This window comes from Macrotis lagotis, chromosome 5 (assembly GCF_037893015.1).
Source record: "Macrotis lagotis isolate mMagLag1 chromosome 5, bilby.v1.9.chrom.fasta, whole genome shotgun sequence".
Lineage (NCBI taxonomy): Eukaryota > Metazoa > Chordata > Mammalia > Peramelemorphia > Peramelidae > Macrotis > Macrotis lagotis.
This window is the reverse complement of record NC_133662.1, coordinates 226,800,442-226,809,077: the sequence shown is the minus strand read 5'-3', so window position 1 is coordinate 226,809,077 and position 8,636 is coordinate 226,800,442.

The following is an 8,636-nucleotide window of genomic DNA, read 5'->3' as shown; positions in this document are numbered from 1 at the left end:
GCCTTTTCATTCCTTTACTCATTCATAGATTCATAGAATCTTAAAGTTGGAAGGGATCTGAGACATCTAAAGGCTACCTAAAGAATGAAAACACCTCAGAAGTATCCCTTCTACCATCTCCTGAAGTAGATCATTTTCATCTTAGGGCAGCTCTAGTTATTAGAAAATACCTTCTCATATTTATCCAAATGAGCCTCCCTTTCACTTCCAACTCATCGATCCTAGTTCTTTCCTCTAAGTTTATGGAGAATACGTCTTTCAAAGATGAACCCTTAAAATATTTGAAAGATAGTAATCCCGTCCCCTACCTTCCAAGTAAAAGATGGCCAATTTGGATTATCTTGCCGCCCTCCTCTAGATGTGCTCCAATATTTCTTGAGGTATGCTTCATCATTTTTTTGGACTAGATAGAAGAGGTCATTCTTTGATGTTTTCTTACCTAACAATCAATGAAGTCAAAGTGATACTTATTAAAGACCTTAGCTTTCAAAAGCCAAGGTCTCCCACTGTATCAAGACCACCTTTGGTCTTCGTGAGCTTGCCACTGGACCTAAAGAGCTCCAAAAGAGAAAGCGAGATTGGTGATTTTGCACAGCTCTCCCTCACTTAAATCTAATTCACTTGCAAGTCATGGCATCACCTTCCTGAAGTCATAATTCTCTTCAAGAATGAATGTTTCTGAGATGCCACCAAGGATAACAGCTTACATGTGAACAAATGGGGGAATGAAGCAATCATTCCCACTTTCTTGAGAATATCAGTCTTAGAATACATCTGTCTAATAGTTTATGTGACATTTTCTTTAAAATTGCTGGTAAAGTTTGCTATACTAAATTTTGCTCTGAGAATTTTGCTGCAACCTTTGAAACAATGAGATGCACTAGAGTGCCACCTAAGCAGGGCTGAGAACAAATTCTAATTAATAATAATATTATTCCTAATCTTGGCTCTTCCCTTTACCACCCCTGTGACTGTGGGAAAGTCACTTAAGTTTGGGACTTCATTCAATTTCTCACCTGCAAACTGAAGAAGGGGTTGGGCAAGAGTTGGAAGAGACCTATCTATCAGGTGCAACTCACATCTGAGATTATGGGGATTAAAATTGTCCTGTTTTTGCTTAAAGATTTCCTTCTATCATCAGTCAATTGTACATCTATCCTAAAATAGCAACTCTTCAACTTCGAACCACTGTTCATATTTCTACTGTCTCAGTTAAAAAAAACAAACATGTGTAATCCGCTTTCACCATGAGAAATAGTTGAAGACAGATAATATGTTCTTCCTGAGATTTCTCTATTCTTGATTAAGAATTTCCAGTTATTTCAAGGGATCTTCATAAAGCATAAACTCATCAAGGTCCTTCACCATTCTGATTTCCTCACTTATAAAAAGAGGCCTATCTTTATAGAATCCAGGTTCAGAGAGGTTAAACCATGTATCTAAGGTCTCTGCTTGCAAGATTCAAGAGCCAAGACAAATACATTAAGAGGCTTAAGTTCCTTACACAACATCTCCCAGTCCTGACTTAAACTTCTACAATAACCATGTTCCATGTGTCCTACTTTCTCATGAGGAACACTAATCATGGAGCTCTTGCAACAAGTTTTTAAGCTCTCCCTGATCCTTTGGCAGCAAGGGCACAAAAACTGGCCCCAAGCAAGATTGCTAGCAACTCAACTGGAATGTACAGCGGCCAATTGGAGGGGTGAGCTCTCTTCATCTCCATCTCTTCCCAGAGAGTGAAGTTAAACAAAATATTTCATTCTTGGTGCCTCATTTCCCCTGTATTAGCTAACATTTGTCACCAAATAACATTTCTTACCTAATACTGTAGATCCCTTAGATTTAGGACTGGAAAAGGATCTTGGAAGACATCTTGTCCATTATTTTGGAGGTGAGGAATCTGCAGTCTAAAGATGATAATGTGACTTGCCCAAGGTGACAGAGGTAGTAAGAGGCAGGGCCAGGATTAGAATCCACATCTTCTGACTTAAATCCAGACCCCTTTCCACTGCATCACAGGGCCATGTAATCAGCCACTACAATCAAACCTATTTTACTACAAAAAAGATACAGGAAAAAAAGAGTCTCCTAAGTATTCTTAGCACTAAAATGATCCTGAACATTCAAAATATTAGATAAATGCATTCCACCTTCAACACTGAATAACTATGTGACTTGGGAAAGTCACAACCTCCCAGTGCCTCACTTTCTTCATCTGTAAAAAAATATTATCTAACACTTAGAATTGTTGTGAGGATCATCAGACGAGATGATATTTGTAAATTTTAGCACAATGATTTGACTCACAGTAGATGCTACATAAAGGTTTGGTATTTATAATCTTAGACCACAGAACTAATTTATGAGGATCAAATGAGTCAATGTTTGTAAAATATTTTGCAAACCTTAAAAGCACTACACGAACATCCACTGTCCTCATGAAACCTAACTAGAATGAGATTCTACAGGATTACAAAATGTAGGATGGGTTCCCTTCCACACACCCGGTGAAATAATGGCCCTCTACAGCCTTAATCCTAAGGAGACCTGCTTCCTTGGAGCCCAAGACACAGGTAGAGAATACTCAGATCCTCTTACCTTCATGTACACATCTTAACTATTGATGGAGACCAAAAAGAGAAGAAAGAGATAGGCGACTCTCCAAATCTTTCTTGTCACAGGGCTAACATGTTATGTGAGTCAGAACTAAAGTCATGGCCTCCTTAAAGGCTTCTGGGTCTCCCTGTTTAATCAGACATGAAACAAATCGCTCACTGTGGCAGAGGCGTATAAACACGCTTTAATTACAATATTGTAACACCAATTAGAGATCTATCTAATCGAGGACTCGGCACTTCCTGCTCGGATATTACTCCCATGTTGGGATAATTACTGCTAATTAAGCTTGGAACTAATTAGGCTAAATGATCTCATTTATACCAACAAAGATGACTTCTAGGAGTTCACAAGAAAAACTAGGGTGATTTTATCATTCCTGGACTATTTGGCATTTCACATTTGAAATAAAAGATCTTTCCCTGATATCAAGGAACATGAAAGGTTCGTTTCTCTGGATTTCTGGTCCCAGATGTCAGTTCTCAGTTTTCCTGCTCAGATTCCCCTCATATGAAACAAAATCAGGAGAAATCATGTCCATTCAACATCATCCATTTTGTTTCTAAGGTGGTCTTCACCCACAGCAACAGCAGCACAAACTGAAATTCCTCCTAAATCTTCATAACTGATGCTGCCTTTGAGGTATATTTAAATAAATAATGTTTATTTAATTAAATAATATTTAAATAGTGTAAATAATAAATTTAAGTTATTTAAATAAATGAAATTTAAATAAAAATTTAAAATAAATTTATTTAAATTAAATAAATATCTTTAAATAGACTTCGAATTGATTCCCTTTCTTCTCAAGTACCATTAATTCCTGCCTATGTATTGAACATTATCTCTGTGCCTTTCTGAACGAAGGTGATGGCATCTATGGCAAGATACCCAATTCTGCAAGAATTTAGGAAGTGTCTATCCTGAGCCAGGTACTAAATGTACTAAGCCATGGGGTTCCAAAGACAATGAAACAATGCCTACCTCTAAGAGCTTAACAATATGGGCATGGATAAATAAATATAAAGCACTTGCAAGATAAATACAAAGTTATTGTTGATGATGATGATGATGTCACTGTTTGAAGAGGAAGCACTAAAATGGGGAGGAATAAGAAAAGGCCTATTGTAGGAGGTGGCTCTTTAACTGAATCTTAAAGTGAGTTTAAGGGGTTCTAGGAAGTGGAGATGAAAAAGGAGAAAATTCTACACATGGAGTCCAAATTAGGTAAAGATCCAAAAGTAGGAGGGGGATGTCATGGACCAAAAAAAAAAAAGCAAGTAGATGAGTCTGATTAGGTCATAAAAGAGTGTGAAGAATAATTTTTACTCAGTCTGGAAAGATAGGATGAACCAGATTGTGACAGACTTTTAGGGTCAAACACAGGGAATCGATGAGGCTTCTTGAGCAGGGGAGTAACATGGTCAGAACTGTACTTTAGGAAAATCAGTTTCAAAGCTGTATGAAGGAATTGGATAGGAGAAAGAATTAACTTAAGGAGGTCAATTATAAGTTGATTGCAATAATTTGACAAGGAAAATGAAAGTCTGAATTAAATGATAGTTATATGAGTAGAGATAAGAGGATGGATGCAAAAGATGTTGAAGAGGCAGAACTGAGAAGACTTGACTACTGATTAGATCTGGGGTGGTAGTCTGAGGATAAGAGAAGAGTCAAGGATGATTCCTAATTAGTGAACCTGGGTAACTAGAGTGATGGTGGCATCTTCACCAGAAAAAAGGATGGAATTACAGGTAAGGATAATGAGAATAAGAATTCTTTTGTTGAGTTTCAGACTACGGAACATGGAGATGGAGATATTCAACAAGGCAGCTGAAGATGTGAGACTGGAATTCAGGAAAGAGATGATGGCTAGATATGTGTATCAAATTTGTGCATATCATATTTGGGATGGGAGTTGAAACCCAATGGGAGCTGAGTACAGAGAGAGATAAGAGGATCCAAGACAGAACCTATGGATATACCAACATGTAGGAAGTAAGACACAAATGATTATCCTGTAGAAGAGACTGAAATGTAGTAGTCATACAGATAGGAAGAAAATTAGGAAAGAACTGCCTTGTGAAAACCCAGAATGGAAAAAGTAACCAGAAGGGCATGGTTGAGTGTCAGAAGTTAAGAGGGAGGTTAAGAAGGATGAGGACTGGGAAAAGCAGTTTAAAGAGATTACTGGAGACCTTGGAGAAAAGTAATTTCAGCTGAGTGGGCTGAAGGGTCAGAAACCAGATTGTTAGGAGTTGAAAAGTAGAATGGAAGGGCCAAGGGAAGGAAGTAGAGGCAATTCAAGGAGCTTGACTATGAGAGGGAGGAGAGCAATAAGATAATAGTTTGAGGGGATGCAAGGGTCAGGCAAAGAGTTTTCAATAGGTGGGCACATATGGGCATATTTGTGGGCAGCAGAAATATAACCAGTGGGTTAAGAGAGATTGGAAGTAAGGTAGAGAATGGAGGGGGGTGGAGCAATGACAAAAGGGGCAAACTCCTAAAGGAGACAGAAGTGGGTAGGTAGGATCAAAGGCAGCAGTAGAGGACCTGGCCTTGGATGACCTTGGGATGATCTATTCTTTTAAGACTAGAAACAAATTATCAGCCTAGGAGCAGAGAAAACTAGATTGTGTCCCTAGATCTTCCACTAAATATCTATGTAAACTTGGATGGATCTCTGGATCTCAAGTCTGTCATTTACAAAATGAGAATATTAGAATAAATGATCTATAAAGTCTCTGCATTTTAGAAAATTCTTTTTCATTTATTTATTTATTTATTTAAGGCAATGGGGTTAAGTGACTTGCCCAAGGTCACACAGCTAGGCAATTATTAAGTGTCTGAGGCCAAATTTGAACTCAGATCCTCCTTGACTTCAGGGCTGGTTCTCTATCCACTGTGTTACCTAGCTATCCCCAGTCTTAGAAAATTCTAAGACTGTCATATGGAGTGATCAGAACAATCCTTCCGACACCCAATCTATGTCAATCAATTATTAAAGAGCATTTATTATGTATTTGGAGATGCACTGAGGCAGGTGAACCTATTAGCTATCTGACATTGGGCCTCAGTTTCCTTATCTATAAAATTTTAAAAATGTCAATTGTATATAACTCACAGAATTGTTAGGAGGACCATACTTTGTTAATTTAAAAGTGATAAGAAAGTGTGCTATTATTGTTTAGAAATCAGACTTATGATTTCATCAGTATGGGAAGCAAAGTAAGAAACTTCAGATATCAAAGGAGATTACCACTTAAGGATAGAAAATTGACCCAGGAGCCAGGAAGACCTGGGTTCAAATTCTAATTCTGGCACACAGTGGCTGTGTGACCTTTGGCAAGCCCTCTTGCTTCTCAATGTCCCCCAGATAACTCTCTGTAAAAGATGATCCACTTTGGTATAAAGTTGGCAACATCCATTCAGTAAGTATCAGTTCCTGTACTTTCAAGGTCCCTTTGGAGTGGGGGTATAAATTAGAAATCTTTCTTATTTGTAGAAGTAAAATATTGAGGTCTGGACATATCTGTGTAAATCAGGATGGGTTTTTGATGAAAGTGACCTGAATACTCAGATCAGATTAGACATCTGTTATCTTTTGCAGTTAAATTATTATAGATCATAGAATCATAGGTTTACAGAAAAAATGGACTTTACAGGCCACCTCATCTAACCTCTTCATTTTACAAAGAAGTAAACAGATCCAAGAAGTTGTGACTGACCCACAAGGTCACACAAATAGTAAATAACAGTACTAAGACATGAGCGCTAGTCCTCCAATTCCAAATTTCCAGTAAATCAGAGAACCTCTCTTAATCTCTAATATGGTGATGTAAAAAGAGATCTCTAACCACAACCAAGGGCAGGTAGGTGTTGCAATGGATAGATGTCTGTGTCTGAAGTCAGAAAGAACATCTTTCTGAGTCCAAATCTATTTTCAAATACTAACTGTGGGTGGGCAAGTCACTTAACCCTGTTTGCCTCAGTTTCCTCAGAAGTTGGAGAAAGAAATGGCAAAGCACACCAGTACCTTTGCCAACCCTAAATGGGTTCAAAATGTTGTTGAAACTACTAACCAATAACAATACTGAGATTGCAGGTATTATTTGGACCTTCTAGTGAAGTAGATTATGGAAATATTTTTTGTCTAAGCTGAGCCTGTCAGTAGTAGATCCTGCCAGGATTAGGTGCTGTTCAGTAAAATGGTTACTTAGAGGACAGGATGGACAAAACAATGCTTGTGACCCATCTTGAAATGAGGTATTCCTACAAACAGATTAGTGAATAGAAGTTTAGTTGTCCTATTGCTAAGCCCAAGCTCAGCAGACTAAGTTTTCTGCTGCAAATCTGGCACAGGCTTCAATATTACAAAGATTTCTTCCTGATCCACAGCTTGATGTCATATTGGGACATAGAAGACAAAGAGCTAAGGACCTGAGTAATGAGGTATATAAGGAATAAAGTGTGAATTTTAGAAAGATAGCGTTGTATAATTTCAGAGTCTGAATGAACCTCCAGAGGCTATGTAGATCAATTCCACATGTCACAGATGAAGGAAGTAAGGTACAAGGTGACATTTTATTCATATACATAATATACATAAATATATAATACATACATATGTATATGCATATATGTATTTGTGTTATAAGCTTATTATAAATGTGACATTTAATATACCAAGTATACATATATGCATATATATTATACACAGATATACATGGTATATTTACTTAAAGAAATTCCAGTACACACACACACACACACACACACACACACACACACACACAATTAAAGCAGGATGTTGAGGCATTACTTTGAGGAAAAATACCAGGTTTCTTTATTTGACCCAAAGGACAAAAGCAAATATTTTATGTATATTGATTTTAAAAGAAATAGTCATATGGATACTAAAAATAAATACTTGCACTCAGAAGCCTGAGAGAACTTCATGTAGAAGCAGAAAATTTACCCATCCATAATCCTTCTTGACTTGCAGTTCCAGCAGGACATTATTTGGAAACAGAACTAAGGCAGAGGGACTAAAGTATAAACTCTCATAATTATCTTTTTGGCAAAACCATGGGCTTGGAGTTAGTCTGAAATGAGGTAGAACCCTCTAGAGCTTTGAACCTCCATGTTCCAGGAAGAAAAAAGCTTTATTAGACCCCTGAAAATTCCATTCATCATCTTTCTCTTTAGCATTGTCTTCTGGAGGCTGGAAGGTTGGGGTTCTCCTGCTAGGCACCACATCAAGGTCCATCTGGTTAGAATTTTACTATATCTCATCTTACTCAAAAAGTCTGGAAGCAAGATTACTAGGTCTCTCTCAAGATAGAAGTCCTGGTTCTTATGGCTTCTTGGCATCATTTTTCCTAGGAAGACCTGATTGTCTCTCATTTTCTGATATGATGGTTTCTTCTAGTTTGTGGAAAGGGGGTGATGAGGTCTAGTGCATCAATGCCTCATTTGAGAGATGAAAATTCAAAGCACCATGAGGTTCTATGATTTAAACTAAGAACACATGGGAAGGGGCAGCTAGGTGGCAGTGGCCCTGGAGTCAGGGGGACCTGAGATCAAATCTGACCTCAGACACTTATAATTACCTAGCTGTGTGACCTTGGGCAAGTCCCTTAACCCCACTGCCTTAAATAAATAGTTTTTTTAATAAAAAGAACACACGGGAAATAAGTGATTGAAGACCGCAAAACCAAGATCTCTTGGCTATATATCTCTGCCTCTCCTTTAACTTAGTAAACTAGAGCTGGGTAGAATAGCTTAGGCTGATTAGTTCTACCCAGGCAGACACTGGCTGGTTTTCTTACCTTTCTAATAACTCTGCCCTGGTGTATAATTTCTGAATTTGCTTATATTCTTTGTTCTTATAAGTAAATTTCAGGAAAAAAAACACTTGATTGACAGACAGGAAGCAGAAGGAAAAGGTACAGAAGTCAGAATTGAGTAGTCAATGAAGGGACAGTGGCAGAAAAAGGAGGGAAAAGAAATAAAAG